This window comes from Lissotriton helveticus, chromosome 6 (genome assembly GCF_964261635.1).
Source record: "Lissotriton helveticus chromosome 6, aLisHel1.1, whole genome shotgun sequence".
NCBI lineage: Eukaryota > Metazoa > Chordata > Amphibia > Caudata > Salamandridae > Lissotriton > Lissotriton helveticus.
The window spans coordinates 2,085,906,939-2,085,932,639 of NC_136067.1; positions in this window are offsets into that span (position 1 = coordinate 2,085,906,939).

Genomic DNA, 25,701 nt, shown 5'->3' on the forward strand with positions numbered 1-25,701 from the left:
AGCTGGAACTGGAGTGGGGTGGCAAGCCTCCCACCCGATTGTGGTCCTTTGATAGATCTCTTCTTACCTCTATGGAAGATATAGAGTTTCTTCAATCAGAAGCACGTGAGTTCATTAAGAGGAATTATTAAGAACAGGACTGTATATAGAAGAAGGCTGTATATGGAAGAGGTGTCTTCTATTGAGACTAGTATGTCAGCAGTTCAGCTAGATATCGATACCTCCAGGGCTGACGACAGTCATGATTTATCCCTGAAACTCGCAGAATTAGATGAACTGAAGAATAAATTGTCATCGGTCCTCGATAAGCGTGTCTTGCAGAGATGGGAGGCAAGTAAACTCTCTCATTTTCAATATGGGGAAGGGGCTGGCAGACTGTTGGCCTGGAAAGTTAAATCTGACCGGGTCCGAAATAACATTGACTCGGTTACATCAGATGGAGGCACTTTTACAAGAGATGCAGAAATTAGGGAATCTTTCAAAGTCTTTTTCCAATCAATATATCAGGAAGATCTCAGTGTTACACCTAACGATATTATGAGCTGGTTAGAAGATATTTCCCTACCATCCTTGTCATTTGAACAGAGCAGTTTCCTGGAAACGGAAATAACTAAGGCTGAAGTAGAGCAGGCCATAAGGGGAGCCAAAAGATGTAAGGCTGCAGGAACAGATGGTTTACCGAATGAAATTTATAAAAACTTGATATCAGAGGTGTCACCAATTCTAGCCGCCTTATTCAATCAAATATTGAGGGAAGGAGCTGCACCCCACGCCTCCTGGGACAACGCCTCAATAACACTTATCTTGAAGCCAGGAAAGTCCCCATCTGACTGCGGCTCGTATCGGCCACTTTCAATTCTAAATGCCGATTACAAACTTTTTGCTACCATACTGCCCAAAAGGCTTGGCCAGGTAGCTCCTGACATACTGCATCCCAACCAAAAAGGTTTTGTAAAGGGGAGACAGCTATACGAGCTCACTTATGATCTAATAGGAGCCATAGACGTGGCCATAAAGGAAGCTCTGCCCCTATCGGTTCTCACGTTGGACGCTACCAAGGCCTTCGACAGGGTGAATTGGCTATACCTGTCGGAGGCCCTGCAAAAATTCAACGTCGGGGACAAATTTCGCAGAGCAATCAACCTGCTATATCGTAGCCCTTCAGCCTCAATCTTGATTAATGGGGGCCTTTCTGAGCCATTTAGGTTAACTAGGGGAACGAGACAGGGTTGCCCCCTGTCTCCTCTCTTATTCGACTTATACATAGAGCCATTTGCGCAAAATCTAAGAGATAACATACTGATAAAACCTTTTGCGTTTGGCGACTGGGAAAAAAAGTGGCACTCTATGCTGACGACATTATGATTTTTTTCGACAGATATCAACACAGCATACCCAGAGGTCATAGACCTAGCCCTTAAATTTGGTAAAGTTTCAGGCTACGAGGTGAATGCCTCTAAAACAGAGACAATGTCATGGAATGTCGAATCAATTATACATAATGAAACATCAAGAGCTCACCTACGGTATCTGGGGATCAATATAGTTAAAGATATAAATCTGATCGCCTCTTCAAATTTTGCTAAAGTAGCTGCGCAGTGCCGAAAACTTATGAGAGACTGGTCACACCTTCCGCTTACCATCCTGGGTAAGGTTAATCTTGTAAAAATGTCTATTCTGCCAAAGGTTTCGTTTTTATTTAATTCAATTCCGCTTTTTTTTTTATCCCAAATTAATTTCTAAGCTGCAGAGCGCAATTTCTACTTTCATTTGGAACAATAAGAATCCAAGAATCTCCTGGAAAAAGATAAGGCGTCGCAGGGAGAAGGGCGGGCTGGCGGGTCCAGATCTCCAGGTTTACGCATGGGCATTTCAGCTTTCACATGCACGAATGCTATTAAAAACACCAACAGAAACAGGCGTAGGTCATATGTTTTCTACTTTGCTGAATTGTGAGGGAGTTGGACAGGGTAGCTTTTTGTTTAAATTCGGAAATCCCAAATTTAAAAAAATAAATAAATTGAAGGTACTACAGGGGATGGCCAATATGTGGCATAAAGTGAGGCACATGGTCAAGCTAGGTTATTACTCGAGTAGAGCTCCTATATGGGATTTACCCGCACCCCCAGCCTGGGCAGAAGATGTACTAACACTACCACTTAAAGAGGCTGAAATTATCTCCTGGGGCGACCTGTTTATGGATGGATCTCTACTCCCTTGGGAGTATTTGACCAACAAAGTCGGGCCAAGCCTGTCAAGATTCAAATATATACAAATATCAAGCTGGGCTCAGGCATACCGCATACAGTCAGCGCGGAACAGCAGTTTACCTATAGGTGGATGTAGCGAATTAGTGACGCGCTTGCTGGATAATCCCCCTGCAAAGAAGGAGATCTCGCTTTGGTACAATAAGATCTTAGAGGAGGCAGACGGAAAATGTTGCCTCCCAACATTATTGTGGGCTGACTCAATGCCAGGCATAGACGTGGAAGAGCTTTGGTTAGCTTCTTGTGGGGTGTTGTGGGACCTGGTCAAACCAGCCTGGCTCCGAAGGAACCATATATTTACAATGCACAGGGCCTACTATTCTCCGCAGAGGTTGTCAAAGTTTTCTCTGACAGGCCCGGTCTCATGCCCAAGGTGTGGACTAGAGGCAGCATCTGACATTCACATGTTTTACGAATGTCCACAAATTACCTCATTTTGGGATTCCATAGGCAGCAAACTGTCCTCGTTATTGGACTCTCACATCTCCATTGACCTCGGCCTTGTCATCTTCAGACTGAGCGGTAAATCCCGCAGTGCTGCCTCCAATCTGGTGTTTTATTCCATTCTGGCGGCGCGTAGGGAAATTTGTAGGCACTGGAAGGACGCCTTTCCGCCCACCTTCTATGAATGGCGTTCTTCAATCCTCCAGATCTCAAAACTCGATCTGGCAAGGGGTGGGAACCAGGGTAGGAGAGCTTTTTGGAAACAGTTGGAGCAGTCACGTTGAGCCTAGGTTTTTTTTTTTTCCCCAGGTCCTATGATTAATGCAGACATCGCTCACCCCTGGTCCTATGGCAAGGCGCCGTGGCACCTCTGGGGCCCCGGCACCTCGGGCACTATCTACCAACAAAATTGCCCTTAAGCTTGAGTTTTCAAGGCTTGCGAGTAGTTACTGCTGGGACTTGGCCGCCACCCTCCCCTATGCTATCCCTGCCAGCTGACGCTGAGACAGTACAGAGGCGCAGCCTGATTTCCTGCTCTGTGGCAGTTCTTGCTTTGATAGATTGGAGCTATGCATGCAAATGAGGATATAAAAAAAAAAAAACATTACAAATATTAATAAAAAGAGGGATGTCTTTGTCAATACCTCTGTTTTCTGCATACCTTTTGCCACAGAAAACATAGTTGTGACCTACAATCCATACTGTAAGCATTTTGAAGTGATGTGTGGAAGAAATAAAAAGAAGTATGTAACTGAGTAAGTCAGTTGGTAGCATGAGTGGTAACTAAAATGGTATAGAAGATGCTGTTTTAGAACAAGGAGATAACTGATTGGCTGTTCATAACCACTGTGTACTCAAAAAATAGGATGCATGTTACTTTGCTGAACAAGCATCTTTCTGATTGGTTATAGGAAAACGTTTGAAAGGTACAGTAGACAGGATAAGCTAATATTTTACAAAAGTCAACTACACCTGCTGTTTGCTTTATAAGCTAGTCTGCCGAATTTGACAGTATAGTGAACTTTTGACCTGCTGGTACAGTTAAATGTTGCATTAACTGTTACTATGGAAACTAGGATTAAGCAGAATGAGGGAAAGGTTGAAAGTTAACTGAGGTTTTAAAACATGAAATGGTAAGTTATATATACGTGATATGCTTCTAAAGTAAGTTTTCCCAAATCAGTACTATGGTTAGATGTGGTGTGTTCTTAATTCAGGCCGAATTGCTGAAACCTGGTGCCGTGAGGGGGAACGGGCAATTTCCTCCATACTGCCACTTTCCTTCTAAGCCGTAAGGGGAACGATGGACAACAACCACTTGCCTACTGCCACTAAGCTGTGAGGGGAAAGGCCAACGACTAAACTACACCTCCCAGCGGCCCCTGGACATCGGGCGCTGGGTGACGCGGAGACGGCGGCGGCGGAGCATTAAAGCCGCACCAGTCCTCCGCAATGCTGAACGCGCCGGATTGCTGAAACCTGGTGCCGTGAGGGGAACGGGCAATTTCCTCAATACTGCCACTTTCCTTCGAAGCCGTGAGGGTAACGGGGGACAACAACCAGTTGCCTACTGCCACTAAGTCATGAGGGGAATGGCCAATGACTAAATTACACTTGCCAGCGGCCCCTGGACATCGGGCGCTGGGTGACACGGAGACGGCGACGGCGGAGCATTAAAGCTGCGCCGGTCGTCCGCAACGCGTGGGCGAAGCCCGGGCCAAGGGCAGGCCCGTCTGAGCCCGCCATAGGCTGGAGGAGGCTGGGCTGGGCCACACCCTTTGGCAGTTTTCACTGGCTCTAGCGAGGAAAGAAGATTTTGGGTAAGCCCCTCAACACCATTCTCACCGCCTCGGCCTGGGCGCCACAGACTTTCAGACAGTAATTAGCTGGACTCGACACAGTGCGGTGGAACTGAGTTGGGGACATTCAACTACAGCATAGTTTAATCGGGTTAGTCCCAAAAAAGCTATTAAACACCCAGGACTGTGGGGGAGTATGATTAAATAGGGGACTGCTGTGCATAGTGATAACATGTGCTAATTGTTTAGGCTGGTGCACTTCCCCGCCCTCCCCTGAGCCGAACTGGGTGTATGAACCAAGCAATAGATAGTGGAAATATGGGGAAAAGTGTAGGTCCTTGCAGAAACGAAACTATTAGCGCCCCTCCACCACCCCAAACATCAATAGACAAAATGCTGCAGAGAGCCATAGGGGTGGTGAACACAGAATTTGAGCTCACGGAGCAAAGGCTGTCACTCACACCAGACATATTTATTCATACACAACATCCATATCTCCGGCAACTACGCCCCAAACACAGCCGGCAGAGCCAAGTACAACACCTACTCAGGACATTCCATTGAAGAAAGTTCCACGCAAGGGCAGACCATCCACAAATATCCGCAAAAACTGCTAACGGAAGCTAACCTCTGAAAGTGGTCCAAGGAAAAAAAAACTCTGTGGGGAGACCAGGGTGGATACTATGAAGAGTACAGAGCTAGAACCCGATCAGGCTAGCCATCAATCTGTCAGTGGAGACACTAACTACCCACCATGGGCACGCAATTTGATGGAGGCACGTCACGATAAAGTGAGGCCCACACTAAGAGAAGAACTAGCCCCCTTAATTATCAGATTAAAAAAACTTGAGCACGCAATGATGGTTGTGGATGCAGGGCCAGCCGCACTTCCAACTCCCACCACAAAGAAAGTGAGGGGAGAGACTGAAACAGGCCCCAATGGGGAAACTCCATCTATAATATACACAACAAGGGGAGAGTATATTATGGAGAGTGTGGCTACGCTGCAGGAAGGAGGGCCAGAGAGCGGCAGAAACAAGAAGGGTAATAGCACCCCCAGTAGCGGTCCCAGAGTTGAGAGTACTCCCCCTGGTCCCAGTGGTAGTGACAATCCCCACCCCCCAATTTTGGGGGACAATAGTAGCAACACCAGGCGACCAGAACATGATCCCAAAGTAGTAAGGAGTGTGACCGACGAAACTCACCTACACCAAAAAAATCTTCCCCCGGCATGCGCTTCCTGTGTAGTCATACTGACAGGAACCCCGTCAATTCTATCCAATGCCAAGGAGACCCAACTCGAACTAAGGAATAAATGCCTGTTCTGGCTTGCGAGATATAAACATTTCGAGCATGCCAGAACTGGGGAGATTATTATGGTTCGAAGAGTAGGGTGGCTGGGAACCCGCAGGAAAACAGACCCAGGGGAGTGTGTTTTCATAAATTTTAAAAACCCCAACACCGTTAGAAATCAACTTGACACCCCCACTAACCGCCAGAACATTCCAACAGGAATCAGTTTCCGCTCTTTAGATTTCTTCTACTCCCAACAACATACAACTCTAACAGATAGTGCAGTACCCGTAGTGCACAAGATGGCCTCTGGGTCTGCAAAGGAGAGTAGATGGGATGTGTACAACAGGCATCCCTAATTTAACATCATGGTGCATAACAGATATGAAGGTTTAGAGGAGGTGGATAGACTAGGGGAGGGACCTCAGGAAGGGGATAGCCCTTCAATTCCGTGGCTGGTACAAAGGGCAGTACTGGAGTTCAGTGGGTCCCGCCCAGTAGGGGGGAGTAGCCCGGTTAGTGCCATGTGCACTAGCTTGCAACTAGTATGCACACGGCCACAGAAGGTTCTGGCTGTTTCACCCCTAGTAGCAAGTAGTCAAGGGGAACCGGGGGGCTTTTAGTAGCCTACACGGAGGTTATACTAATGATCCTCCTGCCCTAGGTGCCAATATTAGTGTGGCACTGTGCAGATCAAGAGAACAGGGTGAGATATCTTACACATACCGCAAATTGTGCAACAATCTGCCAAACACTCTTCACCTCCTGCGGGATAAATGGCAGACTGACGTTGGCACTCTAGATGATGTAGAATGGCAGTCAGCACTGATGTCCCCGCGCGAATCACCCATTAATCACAGGTTCCGGTTAATACAGTTCAAAAATATTACACAGTACGTACATGTCAGGCCCCCTTTTAGCCGAAATAGGCCGACGCCCCTCTGACCTTTGCCTCCGTCACTGTGGCTTAACTTTCTATCATATCCTGTGGGAATGCCCAGCGGTCCAAGACCTTTGGAACGGCGCCGTCCTGAAAATGACTGACGCCTTAGGGAAGCCGGTCCCTCTGACTCCCAAATGTGCGCTCCTTAATATATGGGACCCTACAGACTTAACTGCAATAGAGCAGCGCTGGGCGAACCTAAGCTTCCTCCTATTGAAGCGTGAAATAGTCATGCAATGGGGTTCACCGCACACACCGCTCCTGATTAGATGGGTGGCTGCAATGGACGTGTGCATGCTGTCCGAAAAATCGGTTTACAAAACCAGAGGTTGTCCCGGAGTCTGGGATAAGAAATGGGGTCGATGGAATGCCTATAGGGGCGAATTATGTACTTCCCCCAACAGCGGATATGGCTATGACCAGGCATATCATCCCTCAGTAGGTGTGTTTGTGATTGCTGCTGTACAGTGTGTGCTCTATGGCGAGAATGCTGTCTGCAATTGTTCAGATTAATGTTTCCTCTGCTTCGAACAATCTTGTTTGTTTTAAATAAAAAATACCATAGACCTATGGATTATCCGGAGCATGACTTTAGCTACTCTATGTATACCTTCCTACCACGCCGCCGGACCTCCAGGGTGTCGGGTGAATGGCTGTGTTACTCTGGAAATGTTGCTTGGTGACTATACATACCGCAGCCGGCCCTCAGGGTTGTAGGCTCTATGCTGTGTCAATTCATGACTGTGTAATAAAGGTCTTGGAAAAAAAAAAAGAGAGAAAAGGGTGATAGCATGCGGATTCTGTCATGAAACCTTAAAAATAAACTAACTTGTCCAGATTGGGGATGTTTTGTGCACAACCACGGCATTTGCCTATTTCAAGAGACATGGGCAAAGGAAAAACACCAGAGAGTAGGTTTTGCTTCTTTTAACATCATGGCCACTTCAAAGGGGAGTGGGAGACCGTCAGGTGGCTTAACCATCTGGGTGAGTACACATCTCGCCGTTAAAGCCAAGCAGATGATATCCCCCACCAATGGTATTCAATGTGTCCTGCTGACACTCCCCACAAAGGTACGAATAGCCCTTATCAATGTATATTCCAGACCTGTGAGTAACAGACAGGAATCGGGTGCCATAGATCAGTTGGTTCTTAACAATCCAACCAAAATGTATTTTGTAAATTAGAAGGTACTAAATTGATGGGGATATATAATACAGATCAATGGAAGCAGATGACAGCTAGATCTTTCGTAGATGTGCCGGTTCTCTACAACTTTAAATTATAAAGTCGAACTGTGACTTCAGGAACACTCCTTCATTCTATGCTGGACGGTCAAGCAGATCTAAATTCTAAATCTGATTACACGAATCTCTACAGATCTTTTTGGTGTTTTAAGTCATCTCTGCAAATCATTGCATTTAACACCCTCTCTATTCAGGCCAAGGGTTTTTTTCAGCAAAACACTTTAGTCCTGATGATTAAGCATGAGCGCAAAATCCGCTCCGATCGCGGATTTTGCGGATTTTCGGCAAATCCGCGATCCGCGAACTCTCGCGGATTTGCCGAAAATCCGCAATCCGCGATCGGAGCGGATTTTGCGGTCAAAAGTTCAAGCGCGCCTAATTAACGATGGCGCCGGCAAGCTGCCAGCGCCCATCCTGCAATAGTTACTTAATTAGCTTCAACAGGAAGCTCTAACAGATAAGATACAGCAGGGGCTCGAGCGCCTGCTTTATTTTAGCAGTTGGAGCTTCCTGTTGAAGCTAATTAAGTAACTTTTGCAGGATGGCGCTGGCAGCTTGCCGGCGCCATCGTAAATTACTTCAACAGTGGTGTCTTCTTGAATAAATATGAAGGGCAGGGTTCATTCGGGCACGACGGTCCTGGCACAATTAAATAATTAATCTGCTGCTCTGATCGGTCTCTGACCTTTTATACACACAAGAGGCATGCTCGCATGGACGCCCCGTCCGTTTGGCCCCGCCCACACACTCGAGGTGTGCACCGTCTTCCCGCCATTTACCCACTATGATGGACATTTCACTCAAGGGACCCCTGCGCACTTCGGCGCGATTGCATAGTGACACACACTTGGTCGCTGGAACTAGTTGAAGCGCAAATGCAGTGACTCATTCAGCAGCCCAAAAAAAAAACGTGAGCGTTTGGGAGGCTGGGCATCTTTGACTTTTACGAGCGCAACCCCCGTGCTGTTCCTGTGACCAGGGGCTTCTGTCTCTTAATCTGCTGCTCTGATCGGTCTCTGACCTTTTAGACACACAAGAGGCATGTGCGCTCGCGTGGAAGCCCCGTCCGTTTGGCCCCGCCCACACGCTCGAGGAAGCCCCGCCCCCAAATCCGCAAATCCGCTGAATCCGCGGATTTTGCGGATCCACGATCCGTGAATCCGCTGAATCCGCGAATCGTGGATCCGCAAAATCCGCCCATGCTTACTGATGATGGTCTTATAGACATCTGCAACAAAGACCGAAACGTCGACTGTATCTTCATCTCCAAAGAAATTAATTTCTTCAAAAGTAACCTTTGTACAGGATTTGACTTGGTTACTCATTGTCAAATAATGGAGTTGATTATTTTGTTATGAACTGATTTGCTGATTTGTACACACATCTGTTCATGACTTTTTTTGCTTACATTGATCTGTATTATATATCCCCATCAATTTAGTACCTTCTAATTTACAAAATACAATTTGTTTATAAATTGACTCTACCGTGTGCTTTTTCTCTTTTCTCTCTGTTTGCATTAAGTGAAAGTAACAAATCAGCACCTTTATCCTAAGGATACATTTTGGTTGGATTGTTCAGAACCAACTTGTTAGACAGTTTGTGAATGAATGAATTGACGCAAAACATAAACAAAATCCCTTGTAGCCATACCTTACACTAAATTATTCATTGCCCAAGCCTACAAGGGTTTATTGGGTTACCCAGAATTCTTTTGTGTATAGATCAGTTGGGGTACTTTGTACCAACTCTGGACCCAGCAATGTTGCTGATTGTAGGAGGTGACTTTAATTGTCAATTTGAGTCTCTCACTGACCCATACTTAGGTGTGCCCACTGAAGAAGATCAGCACTTGCCGCGCAAATGATGGCTAATGCAAATATGTAGGAACCTAGGGTTCAGGCGTTGTTTAGAGGCCTATCGAATATTAAAATACGACACCCACCCCCCAATCGTATTTGCTATATCACGCTTCTTAAACAGCATGTGGCACAGGCGGAGGGGTTTTCTAAAGTGATATTGGGGAATGCATCATGCATGTTATTTAATAGGCTATATGTGGGTCTAGCTAACAGGGAACTCTGTCCCAATTTGCTATTTTGCCACTGTTTTTTTATCTCAATATCTTTTAGACTCAAATGATTTTTTTTTATCTTAATACATGCTAGTTTTAAATGAATTCAATAACTGTTTTAATTGGTTTTATGATAATCTCATTCTATTTTGTACACTGTAATAACCGTAGACATATTAACACATAGCCCATTGTTATTTATTTTTTACTTTGGTTGTATGTTGTTAACGATGCACTTTTATGGTCGTAGCTGGCTGAAATAAAGTTATTGACTGACTGACTGAGTATTATTGGAAATAGATTTTTAAACTCCCGTAAGGGTTTGCAACTCCATGCTACACCGTTGCACCCCAATGGAGTCGCGATTCCAGTAAATTACAGAAGAAGATTGGGCACTTTTAGAAGAGAGTAATAAAGGGTTAATATGTCTATCAAACAGAAATGGGTTTCAGAGTTTGAAACACCGAAGAGTCTTTGTATGTGTTACATTCATTTGTGTGCAGAAAGAGAGGGAAAGTTGGCCATTACTGGGTTTACCTTTTTGAGAGTTGTGCATCACATTTATTATGTGGGAAAAAGTCTCATATTTTCATATTCTGCAGTAGTATTCCAGAGGTGAGTTACAAATGTGTAAGGTGTGTTGTGTGTTGTGTAGGAGTGCTTCAGTGTTTGTAGTGATATTTTTAACTTTGTAATGCATTATTTGTAAAGCTTGCAAACCATTAGAGAAATGTGATGTTTGAAATATGTTACCAAACGTAGGAACATATATTGTATTCTGTTGTATTGTACTGAAATGAAGATTGCAATAGGTTGTGCATACTAATATTGGTGCTTCCTGAGTCTGTAATGAAAGTAGTAGAGAAAAATTAAGTTTAACAAATGCTGTCTGATGTATTAAACTGTATCCCAGTCTATATAACTCACGATGTGTGAAAAATCCATTACAGTAAACAAAAAGATTTCCTTTCTGTGTTCCTCAGTTAATTCACATAATAATAAAACGACCATCCAGTAACTATCATGACACCACTTAAGGATTGTTCAAATGCAAAATAGGTTTTGTTTGTTAATTTTATTAAAAACACTTTTATCTTTTTTCATCAGTAAAAAATATAATCAACACATCAGGTAATATAGACAATATCACAGTTTTAAGTATAGCTGACTCAGAGCATACTAATTCGGTCTACAGTTTCTATTTTCTAACATGCTACGTCTATAATCAAGCATACAACACTATTCACATGAAAAATTTAAATACAGAAAATTGTACAAAAAATCTTTTAAAACAATACTAATAAAGGTCCTTTTGTTGACGCGTTTCGGTGTCTTTAAAGTTGTTTATACACCTTCTTCAGGACGGATTAGTTAAAAACATGTCATCTTCAATCTAAAAATAAATATATACAGTTAGAATCATGAATACCCGTGTAAATTTATAAATTCAAACACCTATTGTTTTAAACAAAATCTACACACTACTTTCACTTAAATGTGTCTACTGGACTGGTCATAAAAGAAAGAATTATTTTCCTTACATGAATTGCCAGATCATTGGCACTCATTCATGCAGTGGTGGACCTTCACTTTTCCTTCTCTAGGTCTCTACTGGTAGGAGTGTCTTTTCAATTCAACCTCCGTTGCCTATAATATTAGAGAGAAAAGACTCACTGTCGGTTTTTAAGTTACTCATATTGCTGGTAAGCGTCCCTTTCATCCGCATACTTATACACTTACTTTGTGTTCAAAGGAAATTCTGTCTTTTCCTTATATTTATAAAACCAGCAGTCTTCTCATACTGGTCACACTCGGTACTGGTATGTAGATCGAAGGGTATCATGGGATGAGACAGCCTCAATCGATATCTAGCCATATCTGCGTGCTATCATGACTGAGGTATGCGTCAACTATTACATGTATTCTGACACGTGTTATGCATCTGGTGACCCTAACTCAAAAAATATGCAGCTCGTCATACAGGTGCACAAATGTTGTCAGTTCTACTAGAGCTTTCAGTTGCAGAAGAAGACATCTGTTATCTACATAGGCGTCAGAGAAGCCCTCAAATACAAGAGTCCAATTCCTACCTGTCCTGTATAATGAGGAGAAATTAGTATGCACACCTTCTTCTACAGACATTTAGAGAGGTCTTGAAAAACACTGTGAGACTTACAACCGTGACATGAGAAGAGTTGGCCTTTAATATTTGAGTTTCTGGAAAGGTACACTTAAAGTAGACCACATTCATTTTAGGTGTCTGGTATAAATGGAAAGTGCAGTCAGTCAAGTTTGAATATCTGCGTGCTATCATGACTGATGTAAGTGTCTACTTTTACATATATTCTGACATGTGTTGTGCATTTGATGACCATAAGTTGAAAACTATGTAGCTTATCCTATAGGTGTACACATGTTATCAGTCTTTCTAGAGCATTTAGTTGCAGAATGAGACATCTGTTACCCTTGTAGGTGTCACAAAAGCTCTTGAATAAAGAGTTCAACACCTACCTGCCCTGTATAATGAGGGGAAAGTAGTACATAGACCTTCTTCTACAGAAATATAGAGAGCATGTGGTGTAAAACTGAGGTATTCTGGTATTTGTAGGGTTTGTTTGAGAGGCACAGTCACACACATTGAGGTCTTGAGAAACATGTTAAGAGTTACAACAGTGACATGAAAAGAGTTGGCCTTTCATATTTGCCTAAGCCTAAGCTTCTGAGCTGACAGTGAATAATGAAGCTACAAGAGGAAAATAAGATTTAAAACATGATGGCACATGGATTTGTGTTTATGGTCATTCATATGAGTGTCTGGAAAGGTACACTTAAAGTAGGTCGCATTCATTTAGGTGTCTGGTTTAAATGGAAAGTGCAGTCTGTCACGTCTGAATATCTGTGTGCTATCATGACTGATGTTTGTGTCTACTTTTTACATGCATGTGTTGTGCAGCTGATGACCATGAGTTAAGAAACATGTAGCTTATGAAGGTGTACAAATTGTATCAGTCCTACTAGAGCATTTAGTTGCAGAAGGAGACATTGGTTACTTATGTCGGTGTAAAAACAATAATTGATGGACAGAGGGTAGAACAATGTCATACATTCACCCCAGTAGAGATCTGGGCCCGAATCCATTGTGCCATTCCAGTTTGAACCCAGCCTTATGCAAATCAGTCTTGACCCTGCGTCCAATGAAAACAATCCAGTCCGAACTGCCAGGCCAGGTCCTCCGTGGACTGGAAACAAGCACCCTAGGACCGGTTCTGGGGTTTCAACCATCATCAGCCAGGATAACTTGACTTCAGAGGCATGGAGAGCACGGGAACCACATCTGGCCATATCCGTCCCACTCGTGGTGACAAACGCAAAAACAAAAATTGATAGACAGAATGTAGAACAATGTCATACATTGACCCCAGTACAGAGATCTGGGCCCAAATCCATAGTTTTTTTGCTCCCCATACCATTCCAGTTTGAACCCAGCCATATGCAAATCAGTCCTGAACCTGCGCCCAATGGGAACAGTCCAGCCCGAACTGCCAGGCCAGGTCCTCCCTGGACTAGAAACAGCATCCTATGACCGGTTTCAGAGTTTCACCCCTCATCAGCCAGGACAGCTTGACTTCAGTGGCATGGAGAGCACCTGACCCACGTCTGGGCATACCCTTCCATTTCGGGGTGACAAATGCAAAAACAACAATTGATGGACAGAATGTAGAAAAATGTGATACATTCACCTCAGTAAAGATATTTGGGCCCAAATCCATCATTTTTTTGCTCCCCATGCCATTCCAGTTTGAACCCAGCCATATGCAAATCAGTCTTGACCCTGTGCCGAATGGGAACAGTTCAGCCCAAACTGCCAGGCCAGGTCCTGGACTGGAAACAAGCATCCGAGGACTGGTTTTGGAGTTTTAACCCTCATCAGCGAGGATAGCTGACTGCAGTGGCACGGAGAGCACGGGACCCACGCCTGGGCTCTGTCCATCATCTCCTTGTGTTTGCTTTGTTCGCCCTAAGTTGGCAGGGGATGCTCAGATGTGGGTCCCTTGCTCACTTTGCCACTGGATTCAAGCTAGGCTGGCTGATGAGGGGTGTAACCCCGAAACAGGTCCCAGGATGCTTGTTTCTGGTTCAGGGTAGACCTAGCTTGGCAGTTCAGGCTGGAATCTTCCCATGAGGCACAGGGTCAAGACTGATTTCCATATAGCTAGGTCTGAACTGAGGTGATGAAGTGAGTTAAAGAACGATGATGGATTCAACCCAGATCTGTAATTGTGGGTGAGTGTCTGAAAAGTTTCAGCGCTCCATCCATCATCTCCTTGTGTTTGCTTTGTTTGCCCTAAGTTGGCAGGGTGTGCCCAGAGGTGGATCCCTTGCTCACTTTGCCACTGGATTCAAGCTAGCCTGGCTGATGAGGGGTTTTACCCTTGTGGAAAAGTAAATTTTGCCATGTTATATGTGCCTACGTGTTCCCCATCTTATGTCATATGTGCATGATCGATATGCATGTATTCCCCTCTGATCGATTAAAGACGCAATTACAGTTGTGTCCATCTCTAGTATGCCAGTTTCCAGTTTTCGTGAATATAACGAATATCAGGCCTATGTAAAGCTACGTTGCCACGTTTTACAGTGTGCACGTTAATTCATTGAATTATCCCCGTTTCTAGGCCTCAAAAGGGCCCGGACTCAGATTCAGCTCCTGTTTCCTGAACCCTCTCCGAGGAGCGATACAGCCCCCACCTGTATCCCTGACCCTTCACTTACTTCATGCCACGCAGTTGTGGTAAATAAATAAATAATACCCTATTTTTGAATGCATAAATGAATAACAGATAGCTCAATAAATAAGAGTCAAGATTCGAGGTAGTAGGAGTTTGCAGGTTTATTACAGCATAAAGGAATAGGATGGCAAGGCCCAGCAGTGCTGCCGGGGTCAGGATCGGGATAAGGGGAAAAACATTTTAATAACAGTGCATGAGCATATATACATAACGCAAACACATAGCATTACATTGCAATAGGCGTAGCAGTGGGTGGAGCAATAGGCGTGACGCGTAGCAGTCGCGAAAGATAAGGGTGAAAAGAGGTGTAACAGGGCGTATACATAGACATGTGATGCAAACGTAACAGAATATGTCATGAATGGGGCGGAAACCATGGAGGGGGCTACCTGAGGAGCCGGGACCTCTAACCTGATGGTGCGCGCAAACTAGCAATGACGTGTTACTAGGAGAAGCTGGGGGCTATGAAGTCTGGAGAGTCAGGGCGACATGTACCTAAACAGTATCTAGTATCTGATGTTTAGAGAACATGTTGATATAAACTAGAAGTCAGGAGGGGAAAGGCTAACTTGATTCTAAGACTGGACCATGCATTATTCTTCATGTAGTGCGTGATGAAGAATATTAAATGACCATTAAATGCAGTATTTCTCTAACGTGGAGACGTGAAGGCTAGACAATGACGGAAACTATCGATGCGATTCAGTAGCTTTAGGAATGCAGAGAAGGAGGACTGAACTGATAACTGGAATCATAACATATTCTTGGCAGACTCAGAGGCAGAGCCAGGGTGAGCCGGTCACTGCGAGGCAGGAAGTAAGTGAAGGGTCGAGGATACAGGTAGGGGCTGTATCGCTCCTCAGCGAGGCTTCAGGAGACAGGAGCTGAATCTGGTGTCCGGGCCCTTTTGAGGCCTAGAAACGGGGACTTTTCAATAGAATAACGTGCACACTGAGAAACGTGGCAACGTAGCTTTACATAGGCCTGATATTCGTAGTATTCACGAGAACTGGAAACTGGCATACTAGAGGTGGACACAACTATAATTGCGTTATTAATCGAACATAGGGAATGCATATGCATATTTAATCATGCACACATAACATATGATGAATGACACGTAGGGACACAGAACATGGCAAAATGTACTTTTCCACATTCCCTCCTTGTCACTACGTTTCCATCAGGAAACATCAATATTCATGATACCATCTATCATTTCATACAGTATCATTTGCTCGTCTCGAATTATCCTGGAACGGGATTTAGAACGGGGCTTTGGACTAGGAATACAAGAGGTAGCACAAATGCCGCAAATCGCAGGGCCACATTGTATACAGAGGCAGCAGCTGAATATGATCGCTACTGCAATACCTAGAAAGGACAAGACTTTCCATCCCCAGGCGGAAATTATATTCCAGAACCAACCGGACCATGTCCAGGTGCCTGGATCTTGGTGTAACAGATGGGCAATTTTATGGAGTCTGGTTATAGCTGAATAAACAGACGGCGCGTTATTTGGAATGAAAATGCAGCAACTAGATCCGATGACTCTACAGGCCCCGCCCCTATCGGCCAGTATGACGTCAAGGACGAGACGATTCTGTAAAACGACAAATCTCATAGCAGATTGCTCTTCAGTTAAGTTACCTAGAGCAGAGGCAGTCTCATTTACTACAGCTTCGAGGGTTCTGGTTAACCTACGGATTAGCTTACTATTCTGGATAGGTCCTATAAAGAAAAAGAAACCTCTGTTGAAATCTGTATACTGTTCTAGAGCAGTTTCAGTATAATCGACAATTGGGGACTCCCTTCTATGTCTAATGTGTACTAGATGTGTGTTTCTATGATAATCAGGTGGGGCTAGGAAAACTGGTGGCAGTAGGAAGGCAATGTAACAGGTTCCCTCTCAATCGAGGGGCAGTGGAACATATGCAGTTTGACCACAAATAAAATAAGAATGACGTGAAGCTTTGAAAATGGATTTCCCACTGTCACTATACTTGACAATAGTAGTACAATCACTATGTCCTACGTGTACGGAACCATTATTTCGGACACATAATTCGCCTTTAACTGGTAGTACTGAAATAGCAGGTAAGTCTGGGGTAGTATCAGACTGAACATTCAGGACCATGAAATTCGAAGAATAGTTACCTAAATTATACACTTCATTTTCTAGATCTAACCCGGTTCTGTGGGGGAGACCTTGCTTGTCTGGAAAACATGTACTGTTAAGAAAAGACATATCTGTTGAGGATGACGTTAACGTGGACCATGCTCCACACGAACCATTATGTGAAAATGGATAAGGAAAAAGTGGCAGAACTCCCTTCGGTATCTGGAAAGGGGGGAGTCGACCACACACCCAACAATTAGTGGCATTGCTGGTCTGATGTGAGTAATGTAACATGCGGATGAAAGAATTATTTTTCATAGCGAGGCGGTAAGAGAGTTCATGAGGAGGCAGATCACTAAACGTGTGCTCTACTGTAGCATTAGCAGACTTATTTACATGAAGAACTGGGAAATACAAGAAAAATGCATAACTGGTGCAGGAAATCATAATGCTGAGAAATAATATGAAACATAGAAAAACGATACATCGGATTGAGTTTTGACTAACTCTCTCACTATGGGGGTCTATTTTATACATGTCAGAAACAGTTTAACCGTTTCACCTAGGGGAGGACTTAGACAATCAAACTGGCTGACTTATTTTACTAGACCGGAGTTTCAACTTATACTCCTGTTGCGGAGTTTTCTCTAACAGGGGAGGGTTTATAGCAATGTCTTTTGCGGGACAGTCCTTGAGAACAATATTTTGGCAATCCTTCAAATCCTGGGAAATGTTCTTTGAGACGGGTTTCAGTCCATAAAACTTCTTTATATGTGAAAGGTGCACCCAGCCTTTGCGACCCTCCAACTTCACGGCTGTACGGGTGGCGAGGAGGACCTGTCGGGGCTCCTTCCAGCGTGGCTCCAGCGGACTTGAGCGGTCAAAATTGCGGACAAGAACCATGGATCCTGGAACGATTTCATGCGGTGCCACCTCGGTATTGTCTGGAAATGCGGCGGCAACCTGTGAACGACAAGAGTTGAGGGCAGACATCAAGGAAGCTAGGTAATCTGTCAGCATATTACTTGAAACATCGGTAATACTTCGGGGTCTAGGAGTACCCCACATGTTAGGGGGGCGGCCGAAAACGACCTCATACGGGGACAGACCTGATCTGGAATGTGCGACCATGCGCATATAAAATAAAGCGACTGGCAGAGCTACTAGCCAGTCCACACCTTTCTCTTTACACACTTTGGCGATGCGGATTTTTAGAGTCTGGTTATGTCTCTCTACGAGACCGGCTGCTTCAGGATGGCGTACACAATGAAACTTCCACTGGTACCCCAACAAAAGGGAAACATGCTTCATCAACTCAGATGAGAATGGCTGGCCGTTGTCAGAATATACGACTCTAGGGAGTCCATAGCGGGGGAAGAACTCACGAACCAACTGCTTGGCAGTGGTCGCGGCGGTGTAATCTGGAACTGGATATGCTTCTGTCCACCTGGACAAAGCGCATACAACTACAAGTACATACTTGAAACCTCGACATCGCTCCATCTGAATATAATCCATCTGGAGGACTTCAAAAGGGTGGTCAGGGGGCTGGAATCCACCTTGTTCCACCGGGACACTTTTACCTGGATTAAACTGACAACATATCATACAGGTACGGACTTTCTGCTTGGCTGCAGCTCGTAAATGCTTGTTGAACCAAATGTTCTGGATACTGTCTAACATAGCTTTTTCTCCTAAATGTGCTGGACTATGTGCGGTATTAATAATGACTTGAACCATAGAGTCGGGGAGAAACCATGTGGCTCTAACCTTCGTTAACCATCCTTGATCTGTCTGGACCCCTCCTTGTTCGGACCATTTCTTGATTTCTGCGGGAGTAGCATGTAACTGGATATCTATGACATCTTGTGTAGGGTCCTTAACTGTCATACATGTAATCGGATCTGGAGTGTGTGTCATGTTAACTGGAATGTCTAGAGTCTGTGCTGTAAGCTTGGCTGTGCGATCTGCTAGATCGTTACCTTGAGAAATGGTGTCAGTAACTTTCGTATGTGCTTTGCACTTCATGATAGCAATAGATGTCGGTAAATGTATTGCATCTAACAGGGCTTGAATAAGGAGACCATGCTGAATCTTGGTTCCATGAGAAGTCATGAAACCTCTCTCCTGCCAGAGCACTCCGAAGTCGTGTACAACTCCAAATGCGTAACGTGAATCTGTGTAAACATTAACTTTCAAGTTCTTGGCGTGTATGCAGGCTTGTGTCAGAGCAACTAGCTCTGCTGCTTGAGCGGACAGGGTGTCAATACGGTGTGTTTCAATAACTTCAGTGTCAGTAGTCACTGCATACGCGGCGACTAGTTCTCCTGTACTTGTTCTCATACATGAACCATCCACATAAAGTGTCAGGTCGGGGTCTGGTAACGGAATATCTGTCAGATCTTGTCTTGGCTTGGTCATAATGTTAACTACCTCCACACAGTCATGTGTGGCAGAATTCGGAGTAACTGATGGTAACAGTGTAGCAGGGTTCAGGATGTTGCAGCGTCTGATTTCTATGTGTGGCTGGAACAGTGTCAATTCATAACCTGTTAAACGTGCAATTGTCAAGTGCTGAGTTTGTGTTCGGTTTAAAAGAACTTCCACGGAATGTGGAACTTGTACTGTCAAGGTATGTCCTAAGACTATGGAATCACTTTGTCTGATAGCTAGTGCTTTGGCTGCAACTGACTTGAGGCACGCAGGCAGAGCCTGGGCTACAGGATCTAATGTGCTCGAAAAATAAGCACAGGGCTTGTATTGTCCTGCTTGATCTTGTGTGAGAACAGATAATGCTGTACCTTCGCGTTCAGTGACGAAAAGTGTAAAAGGCTTACTGTAGTTCGGTGTAGCTAGAACTGGAGCTTGGCATAGGGCTTTCTTTAACTCATTGAAACTAAGTGTATGTTCAGATGTCCAAGGGAGGACAGTCGATACGGCTGCCTCCTGTGTCGTTAACTGTATCAGTGGCTTGGCTAGAAATGCATACTGAGGAATCCATTGTCTGCAGTAAGAAGTAAGGCCAATAAAAGCACGTACCTCCTTCTGGGTCTTGGGCTGAGGAAGACTCGCTATTAACTGGATACGGTCTGGTGTCAACTGCCTACCCCTCTTGGACAGTAAGTGTCCTAAGTAGACCACTTGCTGGACACAGAATTGAAGCTTCGAAGGGGACACCTTGTGCCCCATCTCGGCTAGGAAATACAAGACTGTAAGGGATGCTCGCTCGCAAGCACGTTCAGAACGGGCTGTGATCAGGAGATCATCGACATACTGGAGCAGGGCAGTGTCAGTTGGCATGTGAATGTGTTCTAGTTGTCTTTTAAGTGCTTGACTGTAAATACTAGGGCTTTCTGTGAAACCTTGAGGAGCGCGTGTGAACATATAGCTCCTTCCATTTAAACAAAATCCGAAAAGGAACTGGCTGTCTGGATGAATAGGGACACTGAAAAACGCGTTCTTGAGGTCGATTACAGTAAAGAACGTGGCTTCGGAATCAATGGCTGTCAATAGGGAAGAGATATCTGGAACGACTGGGTACTGAGGAATAATACACTTATTAAGTTCTCGTAGGTCAATCACTAATCGATATACTGGGGGTGCATTTGGATCAGTACGTTTCATGACTGGAATGATCGGGGAATTGCATACGTTGGAGTCAGTTTCTACAACCACTCCTTGAGCCATGAGCTCGTCAATAATTTTGGATAAGGCTGCTACAGCCTCAGGTGGCAATCTGTACTGTCTGATTCGTGGTAACACTACACCTGGCTTGAGAGTCACACGATAGGGTGTGATTTGCATATAACCAACATCAGTTGGACCTTGCGCCCATAGATGCTGCGGAACATTAGACAATCTGGGATCAAAATCTCGTAATACATAGTGACCCTTAAAGTCACGTAGGAACAATCGTATTCCCTCTGGGGAACAGCATATAACTGCACCTAACTCTTTCAGTGTTTTAATACCTAATAGATTTTCTGGACATGACTTAGTAAGTAACAGATCAGTAGTGCGGGACAATGGACCTACTTCTAGAGTAACTGGCTTTGATATTTCATTTACAATGGGTTTTCCTGAAAATCCAAGGGAAACATTTCTTGAGCCTGAGAGCGGAGCCCCTGGAACTTCGGCGTGACTAATTGTGGTCCTACTTGCCCCTGTATCAATCAAAAACTTTCTGTCTTTCCCTAATACTTGACTGTGAACATAGGGACCTTCTTGATCTACAGGTATCTCGATGAGAGGCAAGCCTACCTCCCTCTCTAGGCTGTTTCATGAATACTGCTGGTACTCTGGATACTCAGACTGTGCATACTGGTACATCTGCTGTGTAACGTGCTGTGTTGCAGCGATAGGCTGCGGTGCGGTAACTGTCTGTGGTGCATTCTGTGACTGAGGAATCTGTGAAACTTGTTCTTGTCTAGGCGGACGTGGTCTTTCTTTAGTCTTACCGGTAGCTATGTTATGTTTCAGAACTGCACACTCGTTTATAAAATGACCTGGCTGTTTACAATAATTGCAGTTCCCTTTAACGGGAGCTGCAGGATGACTGGCTTGATTCGGACCCCTCTTCTGACTGTCTTGAGGAACGGATTGTGCAACTAGTACTTTCATTTTCGTGTCTTTCATACGTTTTCTCTCGTGTTCTTGTTCTTCCCTGATCCTATTCTGGTGGTATTGGAGCATCTGCAACATCTGGGACGGGGTATTAGCTTGCCAGGTACTTTCGACTTTCAAAACTCGATTTTTAATTTGTGGGCTGGAATTCTCGACTAATTTAGTAACAAAAAGGTGAGGGTATGACTCACTACTTGTCTTGAGGCCACTGTTGATGCTAAAACATTTCTCAAATCTGGAATAAAAATCACTAATATCTTCGTCTTGTTTCTGTTTACAGGCTGAGATTGCATCCCAGTCTTCTTTTCTAGTTGTCAATAATCTAGGTAAAACTTGTATTAATAATTCCGGTAATTCTTTACATTTCGCTCCAAGACCGGTACCTGGTACTCGTGCCTTGTCTTCAGCTTCTAGAACTGCCCAATCGATCTTTTTCTCTCCCACCTCCCATTCTTTTTCCTTGAGCTTTTCATACACCCCCGCGGGCAGCAGAACCTTTAACATTTTAATTATATCTGGATACGTGTATTCTCCCATACGGAGCATGTCTTTTAATTCTCTATGGAACCCTGCTGGATCTTTGTCATGACAGGGAATTAATTTCTTCATCTCTAGGAGTTCCATCTTTGTAATCGGAGTGTAAACAAACACTCGTTCTAGTTCGCCACCCGTTCCTCTAACTGGGTGGACTTCTCGTAACGGATTCTGTCGCTCTATGTAAAATGGTTTACTTTCTGGGGGTGAGACATGAACAAAATGCGGGTTCAGAAACGTTCTATATTTGTGACGCTGTTCTAGAATGACACTAATTAAGTCGGTACCTAAACCTTTCCATCTATACTGAAGTAACTCGTTCAGGATATCGTGTAACGGGCCTGGATCAGAGTGCTGACCCTCATACAATGTAATGAGGTGCTGAATCATATACATACCCGCCAGTCGTTGCTCGGCTGGGGGCATTTTCAGAAACATTTGTGCCACTATTTCGTCTGGAAAAGTGGTAGAATCAGTAATCCATCGGACTGCTGATCGGGCTAGTTCTTGTTCATGCATGGTACTTAACTCACTGTAACCGATTCGTGATTTCAGAATGTGATCGGTAGCTTGAAACACTTGTTCTAGAGAACCTTGTTCTGGTGCTGGATGATGGAAAATAGACTTGTGTTCTAGGCGTAAATGGCGATCTGGAAATCTAGATTTTCCTACATACGCTATTCTGTCGGGATTCTCGTCGTCTAACTCTTCAGGATCAGAGTTACTTTCTTTCTCGCTTACTTGTGCTGCTTTACGCTGTTCGTGTAACTTTATTATTTCTTTACGGATTTTCTTGTACATACTCTCCATAGCACCGACGGTCTTGTGCTTACCCTCGGCTATATTATCACTCCACCTTGTCAGGGTTTTCATTTCAGCCGGATCTTTAGACGGGTAATCTTGTTCTCTTATTAGACAATTGATCAGAAACTTTAATATCATGAGCTGGGTCTCAGCTTTCCTTTGAGACATGGCCTCGCCAATGCTTTCTGGATCATCCCCTGTACGGATGAAACGATATATTCTGTCTAGATCTTCTTTCATATTCGGTAAGGTGACTAGATACTCGGCCACCTTTCTTACGCGGAATGAATATAAAACCATATTATCCTCGCCTGGGACTGGATCATAGCCGCATTCGGCAAGGGATTTTCTTATTTCTGCTACAGTCTGATGTCTGGGCGTACGCTGTGATGCTTGTATATGTAATTCGGCTGTCGTTAAACGCTTGTGTGGCGGCGGGGTTTGAGGAGTACCTCCCCCTGCGGCCCCTAAACTAGAGTCGTCTACTGAGGCTCTTCGTCCTGGCAGAGTGGGAAATGGAAATGTAGGCTGGACTTGTATGGCGGGCTGGACCGGGGGTACCGTAACAGGTACTCCGGTGTCTGGAGGAGCGGGAAGTGCCTGATTTACAGGGACTGGCGGAGCGCGAACAGGATTTGCATATTCTGGGACTGTGTCGTCCAAATAGGACGAAATAAAAATATCAGCTGCGGTCGGTTTGTGACGTAGCCTGGTCGGAACTAATGGTGGCGGGAAATTACTGGATGCCTCTGGGGTCGCTTTTGGCAAGCCCTCGGCAAGGAGAGGATACATACCCTTAATAAGGGCATGCCTCTGTCTGTCTGACTGTTCGGCTTTGACTTGCTCACCTATCTCGATTAGTTCTTTTTCATGGGCTCGTTCCAAGGATTCTCTACTTAATTCTGACTTTCTGATTTCTTTTTCAGTTCTTTTATGAGCTTCTTTGCGCCATAACTCGATGGCATCTTTCTGTGACTGTCTGGCTTTCTTTTTCCATAATGCCTCTTCTACTCGCATGATGCACTCGGCATCCCATGTACCCGATACGGGCCATCTATACTTTTCTTCTAACTGTTTGGTATAATCTACCCATAAGTCTAGATACAAAATGGCGCTTATGCCATGCTTCTGATACATAAAATGACCTGGACTGTCCCTAGGCGGGACTGGAACTGCTGCTTCCAGCAGACCCTTTCTAGTTTTTAACTGGCGTAACTTAGAAAACAAGGGCATGACTGGACTGTAATCTAGACACAATACAATACACAATGAACACGATACTTATTCCCCATTCATACCACGACATTAAAATACATGAAGAACATTTAAAAATAACAGTTCGAACAGAATACTACCTGGAATACGGAACACAGAATACATGAATTTTCTCGAGAACAGAACTGACTAGAACAGGAACTAGATGCACTGCTGAAACAGTACGAAACTTACCGGTCTCATACAGAGACACGTCAGGACCCGCATCCACCGAAGTGGACACTTCGTTTGTGGGTCTGTGTACCACCAACCCACGGACCAGAGTCAATTAAATTGACCCTGTCTAGATACTACCCCAGTAACGGTACTCACCGGGCAGCAAGAACGGAAGGCCTCAGACTGGACTGGATTGCCTCGACGTCGGACGGACGAACTTCGGACTTCTGTTACGGGTGGGCCTCCGGATACCTCGGACCTTGAACTCTCCGCTTGGGCTCTGGTCGGGACTCGCCGCGTTCCTCCACCGTCTCGTCTGGATGCTGGACCGCCTCCTCCGTCTCCTCCGTGGGCCTGAGGGATACTTGAAGCAGAAATATCTGCCGGTGCGCAGAAGAGTTCCGTCACGACTGCAGAGGGTCAGGGGGTCGGCGTGGCTTCACCGACGCGTGGGGAAAGGGCAAGTCCCTGTTCGGGCGCCATTATGTGGTAAATAAATAAATAATACCCTATTTTTGAATGCATAAATGAATAACAGATAGCTCAATAAATAAGAGTCAAGATTCGAGGTAGTAGGAGTTTGCAGGTTTATTACAGCATAAAGGAATAGGATGGCAAGGCCCAGCAGCGCTGCCGGGGTCAGGATCGGGATAAGGGGAAAAACATTTTAATAACAGTGCATGAGCATATATACATAACGCAAACACATAGCATTACATTGCAATAGGCGTAGCAGTGGGTGGAGCAATAGGCGTGACGCGTAGCAGTCGCGAAAGATAAGGGTGAAAAGAGGTGTAACAGGGCGTATACATAGACATGTGATGCAAACGTAACAGAATATGTCATGAATGGGGCGGAAACCATGGAGGGGGCTACCTGAGGAGCCGGGACCTCTAACCTGATGGTGCGCGCAAACTAGCAATGACGTGTTACTAGGAGAAGCTGGGGGCTATGAACTCTGTGCTAGGAGCAGAGACTGAAGTCTGGAGAGTCAGGGCGACATGTACCTAAACAGTATCTAGTATCTGATGTTTAGAGAACATGTTGATATAAACTAGAAGTCAGGAGGGGAAAGGCTAACTTGATTCTAAGACTGGACCATGCATTATTCTTCATGTAGTGCGTGATGAAGAATATTAAATGACCATTAAATGCAGTATTTCTCTAACGTGGAGACGTGAAGGCTAGACAATGACGGAAACTATCGATGCGATTCAGTAGCTTTAGGAATGCAGAGAAGGAGGACTGAACTGATAACTGGAATCATAACATATTCTTGGCAGACTCAGAGGCAGAGCCAGGGTGAGCCGGTCACTGCGAGGCAGGAAGTAAG